We start from the raw sequence: 12,034 nt of genomic DNA on the forward strand, positions 1-12,034 counted from the left end.
GGTATTTTTAAGTGGCATGGTGGGTTAGGGTTTTGGGGTGTAGGGGAATTTTTAGGGTTCAGGGTGTGTTTGGGTTTAGAGGTGCTGGGGGATTTGTAGGGTTCAGGGTGGCTTTAGGTTTGGGGTGTAGTAGAAAATTTAGGAATCAGGGTGTGTTTTGTTTTTGGGGTGCTCAGGGTAATTTTAGTGTGATTATAACCTCAACAAATGCCACTGTAGCACTCAATTAGACCCCCAAAATATACATCCTAATTAATACTAGGCAAAAAACATATTTTCCTAGATAGGATGCAATATGAAAAATCTACACAAAAAGGTGTCAGATAGGGATATAGCGTCTCCTTAAGAAATCAGAAACTAACTTACATCTATTTTTTCTTTATATCCAGCCCGTGTTAAATAAGGGAAGCAAAAGAATAACCATTTTTCCACTCTCCCTGGATCAGATAAGTAACTATGTCCTTCTAACCATATATAACATCATCATCCTACCATATACCTGATAGATCAGGATTCTTTGGTTAAATATATCTTTCTTCTCTCATTGTATTCTGTACAGGACGAGAGGCTGAAGAAACTCCGGCGTGAAGAAACAGAGCTACACAAGCTGGTACCTCCGGCGAGGGAACATGGATGCGGACAGAAACCCTGAAGAAGAGATCAACAACATGTAAGAGGAAGACCCGCGTGTCGGAGCCGTAACATGTCAGAGACGTCCAATCATGGTACCACGAATTCCCGACTCCGGGTCAACAGGACCCGAGCAGGTAAGTCGACAACACAAAGGGAGTGTGGGAAATGATAGGAAGGTGCTGTCTTGTCTTGGAAGCAGTGGGTGTGGGATTTTGGTGCTGGAAGTCTTTGCCAGAACACTTTTATTGATCGATTTGCTCATTTCTCAGGATGATGACATGCTCTTTGCAGTATCACATAATAAGAACCAGCATGTTAATTGACTCGTAAAGGATCTTTAACGCTATGTAGGGTCTCTTGCTGCTGTACATAGCTGTATTGCTCCTCTAGGTGGCTCATGCAATACAAGTACCACTACATGCATGCCTCTCTTGATGTTCTAATGTGCTCTGCTGCATGTTTGTGCATGGTATGTCTTTTCAGAAAGTGCTTCTGGGAGCAAAGTGATATATGACTGTATGGCGTACCTGTGCTGAGTTGGATGTGAGATGTTCTGTCCTGTGTAAGGTTAGATGAGTGTGTGTCGTTTCATGGTGGCAGGTGCTTTGGATTTCACAGTGGTGACCTTGTAATAAATATGATATTCACCAGTCAATATGCCATATAAGGTTGAGCGAAACATAGGGTTTCCTTTCCTATTTGATTTGCTCAAGTGCGTTATCTCATCTGTTGTGTGTGGGTGGGTTTAATTTATTTCCTAACATGCAACACAGTGGGCAATCATTTCATTTGAGAATTAGTGAAACTCAACCACACATTCTCTGTTTATGCTTAAGAAGTTGAATTCCCAATGTTATGTGCCTATTTACAAAATACTTTTTTCATAAGTTAATCATGTATAACTGCTTGTCAATTATTCTAGGAAATTACAGCTATTCGTCAGATTACCCTGCTACGGGTCTGAATGAGGAGCTCAAACTAATACAAACAAATGTAAGAAAATTTCAAGATAAGAATGATTTCTCAAAAGGTAAGTGAAACTCATCTTTTAAAACCAAGTGAGTAGAAGCAACTTTGACCACATAACCTAAAACTCCTAATTCTCCTGCACTTTGTACTCCTCACGTGCATATCTCAGAAATAAGTTTCTGTTCACCAAAAGCTGTGCCTTAAAATAAAAATAATAATAATAAAAACACCTACTGAATTGTAGGCCAGCTGAAGTACGTGTGGAAATCAGTAGGCTATTTATCATTTGCAGGCAGCGCTGTGTGCTTTGACAAACATTGAATGTTCTTTGCAAAAATAAATTGGTTCTGGAGTACATTTTTGACATGACCAATGCGTATTTCTGGCACTAATGCATCATTTTTTGATCACTGTTACACATGGTGCTTATGAATGTCAATTAGCCGGCCAGAAACAAACGTTTACTTTTAAAATCATGTATATATGATGGCATATATATTAATGCTTTGTTATCTGCAGGATGATATGCAGCAGCTGGTAGAGGTTCTGTTGAACCCTATTCATTATGAAATTGTGTGCTGAGATGAGCATTGGGCAGGGATCAACCGGAAATTGCAGATTTATTTGGTAAGATATTCCAAATCGTCTAATTACCCTTCTGGTAACGAACATTCAGGTTAAAGCTGCAAATTGTTTGTGTAAAAACAGTAACTAACATTAAAAATGTGTTTTGACTTATAAAACCTTAAGGCCTAAGTGGTCCCATAGCGGCTCACGTTATTGCTGCAGTGTTCCTTTATGCTGTTTTGTATTGCCTTTTTACTCCTTCAGTCAGTTCTCTTCAAATAAGCAAGCAATCCAGGCCTTAAACTAGAAATCTTCATGACAGCACTGAAAGCACACAGTGCTTCCAGCCTTACTTCATACTTTCATCTGCATCCCTGGTCCAAACACTTGCTTGTCTGCCTTCATGTACTGGCCGCAAGGGAATTTGGGACTTTCTTTTCCATACGGGCTTGCTGCAAGCGTAGTTCAGTGGACCTTCCGCCAATATCCTTCTTGAAGGCAGCATAAGTTGAACCCAAGGTAGTTTACTCCCTGTTTGCACAGGCTACATCTAGTGGCTTACAGACTCTGGTAACTGGGAAACCACTCTTTACCTTTGTACATCTGTAATTTATCCTGAATGTTAGAGGAGCAATGATTAAAGGCACAATGCTGTCAAACTGTGGTCAATGTGTGGCGGAGATTAAAACCTAAAATTCGCCATCTCTTGAGGATAAAAAGCCGTTTTTTACAATAATATTGAAACTCTGGGACTGTTCTGAATCTAATTTTCCCCTTCACTCTTACAGTTGAGAAAGGGATATTTTCTTTCTTCACCTTCCATCTGATCAATGGCCTAAGTTCAAATGTGAACCTGAAGCATCAGCAAAGCAGTGTTAAAACCTCTCATAAGGCACCCTTTATGGTGGAGGGGAATCCAGTGATTTATGAAGGCAGCTAATCTAAAAGAAAATCTAAAGTAACTCAATTGTAGAAAGTGTACTAATATAGTCTTTTGTTATCTTTTCAGAATGTTATGAAATCTTAGTGCAAGCTGGCTTCCTCTCAACAACCAAACTACGAGAAGGGCTCTTGTCGTAAGGATCTGCAATTGCAAAAGAGGACAAAATACTCTGAATCTGGCAACACACAATAGAGCTGCTTCTTTTGTTGACTTTTTAAAATTCACTTTCCTTACTTTTAATGTTATCCTGAACAGTATACTATCTCTCTTTGAGGTCATGTACATGCTTTGGCGAAATAAAAGCACACAGTGAGAAGTAATTTCAGATCCATTTATTTGAACCAATTCTTTGTTCGGTGTATTGCCACAGGTCACCATATCAAAACTTAGAGTGACGTAGTTTAGCTCAAATGAAGACCTGTCACAATTAGTATGGGGAAAGGTCATACGTTGCAAGGCTGCTACTCAATGCAAATGGTATTCTTGCCAACACCAACGCTCCTCACAAATTCATTTTATATCATTGTCCTTGGTTAAAGAAGGATCCTGTTTTAAACCCATACTGTTTTCTTTTTTAAAGGGACACCATGTTTCACCCAAGTATTTCATTTCAAATTTGTTTTTAAATTAGACTTGAGTAATCCAGGATGAAGGTAAGGACATTTGGAAAGTCTGTATTTAAACATTTAGGAGTGATATACAAGCATCGAACATTTTATTAAACCATTCTGAAGTAATGCCCATTTGCAATAGCCAAGAGTGCCCATCCAGTGGATACTCTTGGATGTTACGAATTGGGATTACTTCTAAATAATTCCACGGAGTACTCTTGGTTGTTAGGCAGTGATGCCCGTAGTATTTTCCCAATACCCTTGTGTACATTAACTCCAATTCGAAGTTGTCATTAAATCATACTACAGTAATGCATAATAATTCTGAAGATGTTAGCAAATCATCCAGTGGTTGTAAACAGTAACCATGAGGTTGTCCTGAAATCATCCGGTAGTATTTCAAACTCATCCTGCACTTGTCAGTTAGTATTCCTTGAGAAGTACAAGATCATCACGCGTTTTTAATTGAAGTAATCAGGACACCATCCTGGAGTAATTCACACTCATCCTGCAGTTGTCAATTAGTATTCTTGGAGTTGTAAAGGATCATCACGCATTTTTAAATGAAGTAATCAGGACACCATCCTGGAGTACTTCACACTCATCCTGCAGTTGTCAATTAGTATTCTTGGAGTTGTAAAGGATCATCACGCATTTTTAATTGAAGTAATCAGGACACCATCCTGGAGTACTTCACACTCATCCTGCAGTTGTCAATTAGTATTCTTGGAGTTGTAAAGGATCATCACGCATTTTTAATTGAAGTAATCAGGACACCATCCTGGAGTAGTTTTTGTGATTACAGTAAGAGTCATCTCATTTAAATATTTCTCCCTGTGGGCAGACTTCAGGATGGCTTGGGATGACTTCCCCAGATAATTACAGGAATAGCCTGGCTGAAGTCATCGGATGACCCTAGAATGAGTCCAGGATGATCTTCCTTTTTGACTTGGGATAGCCCCGTTACAGGCGGACACATTCATTTTGTTTTGTGAGGTACGGGGAGAGTAAGTGATGTGTCCAGGATCATAGGTTGTTGAATGTCATTGCCGAGACTCGAACCTAGGGGCTTATTTACAAGCCCCTTGCGCCGCCGGTGCGTCACTTTTAACACTGAAAAAAGTGACGTACCGGTGGCGTAAAGGGCTTGTAAATATGCCCCCTACTTCCCCAGCGTCGAGGTCAACCTCTCTAGCCGTTAGACCACATCATCTGATGGCAGGTGTGAAAAATACTAAAGGGCAGATTCACAAGCCCCTTGCGCCACTTTTGCGTCACTTTTTCCATTTTAAAAGTGACGCAAAAGTGGCACAAGGGGCTTGTAAATCTCCCCCTAAATGTAAAAAGAGGTGGGTAGCATAAAGACATTAGTTTAAAAAAAACTTGTATCTCACAAAGGAAGTAAGGGAAGGGACGAAGCCAAGAAAAGGCCTAAACTAAATAGTCTTTGGGCAGTAGATTTGGCAGGAAATTCGGCAGACTCCATGCACCTTGTGGCTTTTCTCTGCTATCAAGATGTGTGCATCGAAATGTTTGTATTTACATACGCACAATGTCATCCAATCAATAGTACTAAAGGCATCCGAAATGCCTTGCTTCAAAATGAACTTAAAATTAAAAATATATTCTTAGAAATAGTAAAGACGTACCCGATCTACCAATTATTTGCTCCCTGTGGTGATGCCTACATGTGGCATATTCCAATCATCTTGCTTGAGGGACCAATACCCACGCAAGCATATCTACACACTAACTTCTAGCTGGTATTGCAGAAAGCCCATCTTAAAAATAAACATATTTATGCTGCCCGGGGAGAGAAACCAATTACTGAAAATAATCACAGCCAGTCAACAAATTAACACTTTACCCTGATGACTCAACTGCCTGGAAGTCATGTTTCAAAGAGCGCTGAAATATTTCCAAACTTCTTTCTGTCATCAAAATGAAATTAATTGTGAACTTTGAATAGCTCTGCTCAGTAATCCAGGGAACCTTTGAATACGGATGAAATCCTATTTGCAAGAAAATCAGCATGCTCAATTACTCCCTGGTTTGTCACCGAAATACTGCATTTCAATTTCTAACGTACTTAATATTTATTTATGGAGTGCATCATTAATGTATATGAGAAATAAAAGTAGGTGGGAAGAGCCCTTATGATTTTATAAAAAGTTATAGACGAGTTCTAAGAGGCAAAAGAGGTCATCTTGAGGTTAAACAAACTTTCGGTCTGGCTAAGAAGATTGAAGCATTTCGACGTCATATTTATTCAGTGGAATAAATCAGAATGGCTTTGAAGAACAGGGATACAGTTCACACCATTGTTTAATTGAATGGCAGAGAATTAGTGGCGGATACAGTTCACACCATTGTTTAATTGAATGGCAGAGAATTAGTGGTGGCATCATATCGTGAATTATTCACACCTTTCACTCCATGTAGTGCAAAAGGCTATTTCTTATGACAGGATGTACAACCAAAACAGTTTGATAACATATAACATCAGAACAGAAGCTCATATCTCCCTCTTTTGTTCTTCCTTCCCGAATTTTCACCCATCCAGTTGCATCATTTCTCTTCGCACCTCCTGGCCTCACAATCTCCTTCCCTCCATAGACTAATTTTCCCTACTTCCACACACTTCCTTTTTATGTACCACTTCCTTGCCCTAGCCCAGGGCGGCCTGCACAGTCATACTACCGTGTTTACACTCTCTCCCTGCCCCAAGGGGTGAGTAGGTCACATTTGACTCGGCACCCCCCCCCCACTCTTCTGCTCTAACTACCCTACAACCTGTCCTAACCATGGCAAACCCCCAGTTACGAATCCAACACATTCACCCTCCCCATCTGCCGGGTGGGTGGGAGGCCAACACTAATCCTGCTGTGCTGGGGTAAGGGCCAGGGAGAGGTTAAGCCTCTCGGCGCGTATTTAAAAACTATGCCCGAACCCCTACCCTGCCTATTCAAAGCCTATCCTGTCCTACGACGTCACTTCCCCTTCACGAATACTCCCATGGGAAGACTAGGCTTTGCCTTTGCTTACCATGGGACCCTACATTGTGAAGTAATCACACCTGACACTCGATGTGGTGCAAATGGCCATTTATTAGGACAGCATGCAGAACCAAAACATTTTGATAACCTATAACTTCATTGTTAGACTTGGCATCTTTGGCGTGGTTTTCCCTGAGCTTTTGCCTCTACCACTGTATTTTTGATGCTGTGCCGTACTTCACTTTTGCAGACTTAGCGGCTTGGGGCACTTTGCCACTGCTGATCAGTGTCAAAGTGCAAGTGCTCCCTGTGTAAATTGGTATTACAATTGGTTCTCCCTGATTGGCATATTTAGTTTGGCAGGGTCTGTAAATCAAATGCTAATAGTGGGCCTACAGCCCTTATTGTGCCACCCACTTAAGTAGACCTGCAAATGTAACTCAGACCTGCCTCAGACCTGCCACTGTAGTGTCTGCTAGCAGTTATGAATTGCCTTTGTCGGCCTGGCAAGTGCACCCACTTGACAGGCCTGAACCTTCCCTTTTCTTGCATGTAAGGCACCCCTCTGGTAAGCCCAAAGTACCTGCCTGAGCAGGATGAAAGTTATGACATGTACTGGTGTGTGTGACATGTCCTGATAGAGAAATACTGCCAATTTCGTTTTTCACTATTGAAAGGCTATGGTGGGAGATACTGTGTAACATCTTACAAGTATAACTTCCCATTGGGACAAGATAGAGGAATAAAGTTTAGGCTCTCTGAGCTCAGAATTTAATAACACATTTTTTTTGTAAAGATGGTTTTTAAATTGTGTGTTTGAAAATTGCACTTTTAGAAAGTAGGCATTTTTTTGTATAGCCATTCTGTGTGCTTCTGCCTGTTTGTGGATTGACTGTCTGGTTTTGGAGTCACAGGGTCTGTGGATGTGCTTGGCTCTGCTCTAAATTGGCTGAATTTAGAGCAGTGGGAGGAGTTTTTCTTGCACCTGAATAGGGCCTGTCTCCCTTTCACAATGCTGTCTCCACCCCCTGTAGTCATACTGCACCAGTGAGGACAGAACTGGTTTAGACTGGGCTCGGAGTCCCTTGCACAAAGAAGTACAAAGACAAAATGGGGCATAGGTAGTAGACCTTAAACCCCAGAACTTTAGATCAGTTCTGGACTCAAGAGGAACCTTTTACAAGAAGAAGAGCTAGAGAGCTGTGAGAAGCAGTGTTGGCCTGCAGTTGCTGCTTCTGCCACGGGAATGACAAAGACTGAACTTTGCTAAAAACCTGGTTGAAGAAGAATCTCGACGTGCTTGTGTCTGCTGGTCTCCTGTTCTGAAGTATACACAATAGGAGGAACGGGGGCTTTTGAGAGTCAGGTCCAGCATACGTGCCCAAAATGTATAAATCAACAATGGTATGCAGTTCCTAAGGGAGGGGAAAGGGGGGGCACTGGGGACCAGGTAGGTAAAGGACCTAAGAAGGGAGGGGGCTCCAATAAGGAGCAGGGCCCTCACACACCCCGAGATGTGTCGTGCATCATCATAGGGCAGCTCCTCGTTGGGCCGGCGCTGCAATGCCCACTAGGCCCTGCCGGAGGGGCTCTTTACCGGAGGTCTTCTGTGTTGTAAGCCGGGAAGCCCCATGTGTGAAGGTGGAGGGGCACGAGAGTGGTGAGTACAGTGGGTGTAGTGAGTGTGTTAAAAATAGCTAAGAGTGCCCTAGGGAACCTTTATTACCTGGACACTAATGCTATGGTTATTGGAACTGGTGTGCGGAGCGGTTAAACACAACCTCTAACCACTGCAAGTCGACTGTCGCCTTTTTGCAAATTAAAGACACTGTGGCTTTTGAACCCTACCTGGACCTGATAACTCTCCCTTATGACCGAGCCCTTTATTTCAAATTTAGAGTTGGATGTCTCCCCCTAGGTGCATTGGTATCGAGTTGGTCACCTGTGCCCCGCATTTCTCCCAACTGTGCGTGTTGCCCTAGCAAGGCCGAGTCTATTGTACATGTCTTATTTGTTTGCCCGGACTATGCAAGGCCCAGGAGTGTCTGGTTGAAACCCCTCTGTCGCAATATGGGCACACGTAGTCACCTTGAAGCCCTGCGTATTTTAACTACGGACACTTCCCCCCTTTTAGTGTGTGGAATTGCGAAATTTTTAAAGTGGTCCTGGCTTATTCGCTGCAAGAGATTGTCAGTAGCTGTTTAATTCTTTTTTTAGATAATTTATTATGGGAAATTTATGCCCTTTTTATATTCTTATGACTTTGATACTGGCTTCTTGTAACTGTGATTTTTATGTGTCTACTGTATTTTTTATGTGCTTACAAGATATCTTGCATATCGAATAAAAGCTTATGACTGACTGGCTATGGTTAAAAAATAGTAGCTGGCAAGGAGAATTAGACCTGCTTCAGCTCAGTGTATGTGGTGATGGGTGTTAGTGATTAAAAGGTCAACATGTTTCACACCTGAAAACTCCTAGTGAATGTGTGGCATTTCTTTAGGACCAGGAGGAAAAAACTATTCTGCTCTTAAATTCAGGAGACGGTCATAAGGGTTTCCTAAAGTGTACCGTCCCTGTATAGTGGATTAAAATTAATCCAGGTGGATGGACAAGCATAAAATGCAGAGGGGTTCGTCCTTCTAGGCTACCTGGAGAGAAAAAGAGAGGGAAAAACAAATGACAACCGTCAAGTAATCATGGAACTGGAACAACACAGAGCCCTGTATTGTCAAGTACACACGTGACTGGAGTGGTGATATAACAGACAGAAATCACAAGGTGGCCCACAGTGTTGGCATACCCAGCTAGTGAAAATGGTGGAAAACAAGCAGAAACCATGCTAGTTACATACCCGTTACATATGGAGTATACGTACTGGCAGTGATGAACCTACGGGTGCAGCCTGTTGAGGACGGTAGAGCCCTACCACCACACCAGGGGCACCCATGGCCAAGCTGACTTATATGGGTGGGGGGGGGCGGATGAGCAACTCACCTCTAAGGCATTCTAGTAGAACCTCGGCCAGGACATCCAGAAAGCATCCACAGCAATGGCAGGGGAGAGTTACCTGTGGGGAGGTAAAGCCCATCATTGTGGGTATATCGGCATCTGATGGGTGCATATACTAAATATAGTGTCCTGTTAAAAGTGTGGACTGCACTGTGTCTAAAAACTACAATGCTCAGGGCCTGAAAGGGCAATTTGTGTAATGCCAAGACAATGTGGTGCCTCTGGTATGCAAGGTATTGAGTTCTGAAGTCTCACAGACACAAAAAACGTCATCCCCAGTTCCCCTGAACTCTACTGCTGAGAGTTCTGACCTGTCAAGAGGTGCCTGTTCCAGCGTTGGGCCTCTAGAGGTTGTTCCTGCTGTTGGGAGCTGGAAGAAACCTAAGAGAAGCGAGAATAACAACCTCTGATGCGGTCAGCGATGCTGCCGTGACGGCACTACCTGCACCAAGGCCAAGGGCACCGCTCGTGAAGTGCACGACACAGCGCCCGGCCTGCACAGCAGCTCCGATGCCCTGCAACGCCTGCTGACGCCTGCATTGATCGTCATTTCTGATGCCAGTGCTCGCACCGACTCAATCACCGCCAGTGCCTGCATCCTGTTATTGTGGCATCGATATCTGCCGAGGGTGACCCCAAGAATTAGACTACTTTGCATCATCTCACCGGAACCGACGCCTCACCGGCGATGCAACCGAATCCCCCTATTCTGGATTCGACACATCACCTCCTAGCGGTAACGACGCCTCGTCTCCCTGTGGCAGCCAGGGAGCCGGCCTTGAACTTTGCACTGTCCCCTCACCTCCACGACACTGTGCATCATCATAGACTTTGTTTTCCAAGGTACTGTTTGTTTGGGGGTCTGTGTGACTCCATGCCCGAAGCCGTGCAGTTCGCGTGTGACGCTATACTTTCGATTTATTGCTGTCACGACATCATAATGGCCGCAGGTCGAGCTATTTGTTTTCTACCAGCTTTATTTTGGAAATAACTGTTTTGAAGTGCTATTTTACTACATGTATTTTGGATTTCTGTCATTTTGGTCTTGTTGAGTTTAGGTAAAGATACTTTTTTTCTAAACTGGATTGGTGTCTATTTGTGGTGTTATCACTGTATAACTGTGTGTTTTGAGAACAAATACTTTACACATTGCCTTTGGGATGAGCCTGTCTGCTGCTCGTGCCAAGCTACCAAGGGGGCGAGCAGGGGTTATCTAAAGTGTGTGTCCCCCTTACCCTGACTAGAAGCAAGGGTTTTTTACTTGAACAAAAGTACATACCTCTGCGAATTAGAGACTCCCAATTCTAACAATCATAACAGAAACTCATATCTCCCTCTTTTGTTCTTTCTTCCCGAACTTTCACCCATACAGTTGCGTCATTTCTCTTAGCACCTCCTGGCCCCACAATCTCCTTCCTTCCAATGACTCATCCTCCTTACTTCCACACACTTCTTTTCGATGTAACACTTCCTTGCCCTAGCCCAGAGCATACTCCACACTGTCATTCTATCCTGAGTACACTCCCTCCCTGCCCCCGATGGGTGGGTAAGCCCGCATCTGCCTCCCCACCCACCCCCCCACTCTCCTGCCAACCAGCACAACCCTGAAAGGCATTTTGCTGCCCCACACATGAACCCTTCCACATCCAGCAAACACAATGCGCTCAAAGACATCAAATTCTCTCGCCATAGATCGCCATCAAATCACGCATCACCATCATGTTATGTGTATTGTCCATTTCAGAAAGATAAACGCCATCTGTATGGAACAAGACTGCCTCACTCTCCAGAATCCCCTTGTGAGAGAAGACGGAGATCTCATGAGCCCAACAAAAAACTCTCATTGCCCTGTTCAGCTTCCTACTGGCCCCGCATTTCAATGCCTCCCTCCACTTTCTCCTGGGCACAAACTCAGTCCAGATGATACTGACCCCAGCTAAGCGCTGCTGAATCAAAACCAGGTCCCCTTGCATGTGTTGCTGAACTAAGTACTTTTCTCAAAGGTGAAGCAATAACACATCCAGGAACCCCTTGTTAAGAACGATAGTCACTAGAAATGGCAGCAAATTTCCCCATGTCATCCCATTCTTCCCACACCAGAAAACCCCATGCCGGCTGTTTGGCAATCCCAGGTTCCATCCGAAAATCTGGCGTGCCGCATACATCTCAGCCCTGTGAATAAAGGAATGTCTGACCAAACTGCGAGACTGTCTTGTCATCCCCGGGGCCGCTTATACACCTGAGGTACAAAAGAAGAATATTAGCAACAGGAAACCACCCCTACAAAGAAGAACCTCTCACCT

General features: G+C 43.4%; 1 long non-coding RNA gene across 1 annotated transcript; it reads left to right on the plus strand.

The window, feature by feature from the left end:
- The first annotated feature begins 477 nt into the window (after positions 1 to 477).
- On the plus strand, positions 478 to 3,405 carry LOC146802263 (uncharacterized). The gene is made up of 4 exons (XR_014967372.1): positions 478 to 767; positions 1,556 to 1,663; positions 2,122 to 2,229; positions 3,179 to 3,405. It is a non-coding gene; the product is annotated as an uncharacterized LOC146802263 (long non-coding RNA).
- Positions 3,406 to 12,034: the final 8,629 nt, after the last annotated feature.

This window comes from Triturus cristatus, chromosome 8 (genome assembly GCF_964204655.1).
Source record: "Triturus cristatus chromosome 8, aTriCri1.1, whole genome shotgun sequence".
Taxonomy (NCBI): Eukaryota; Metazoa; Chordata; class Amphibia; order Caudata; family Salamandridae; genus Triturus; species Triturus cristatus.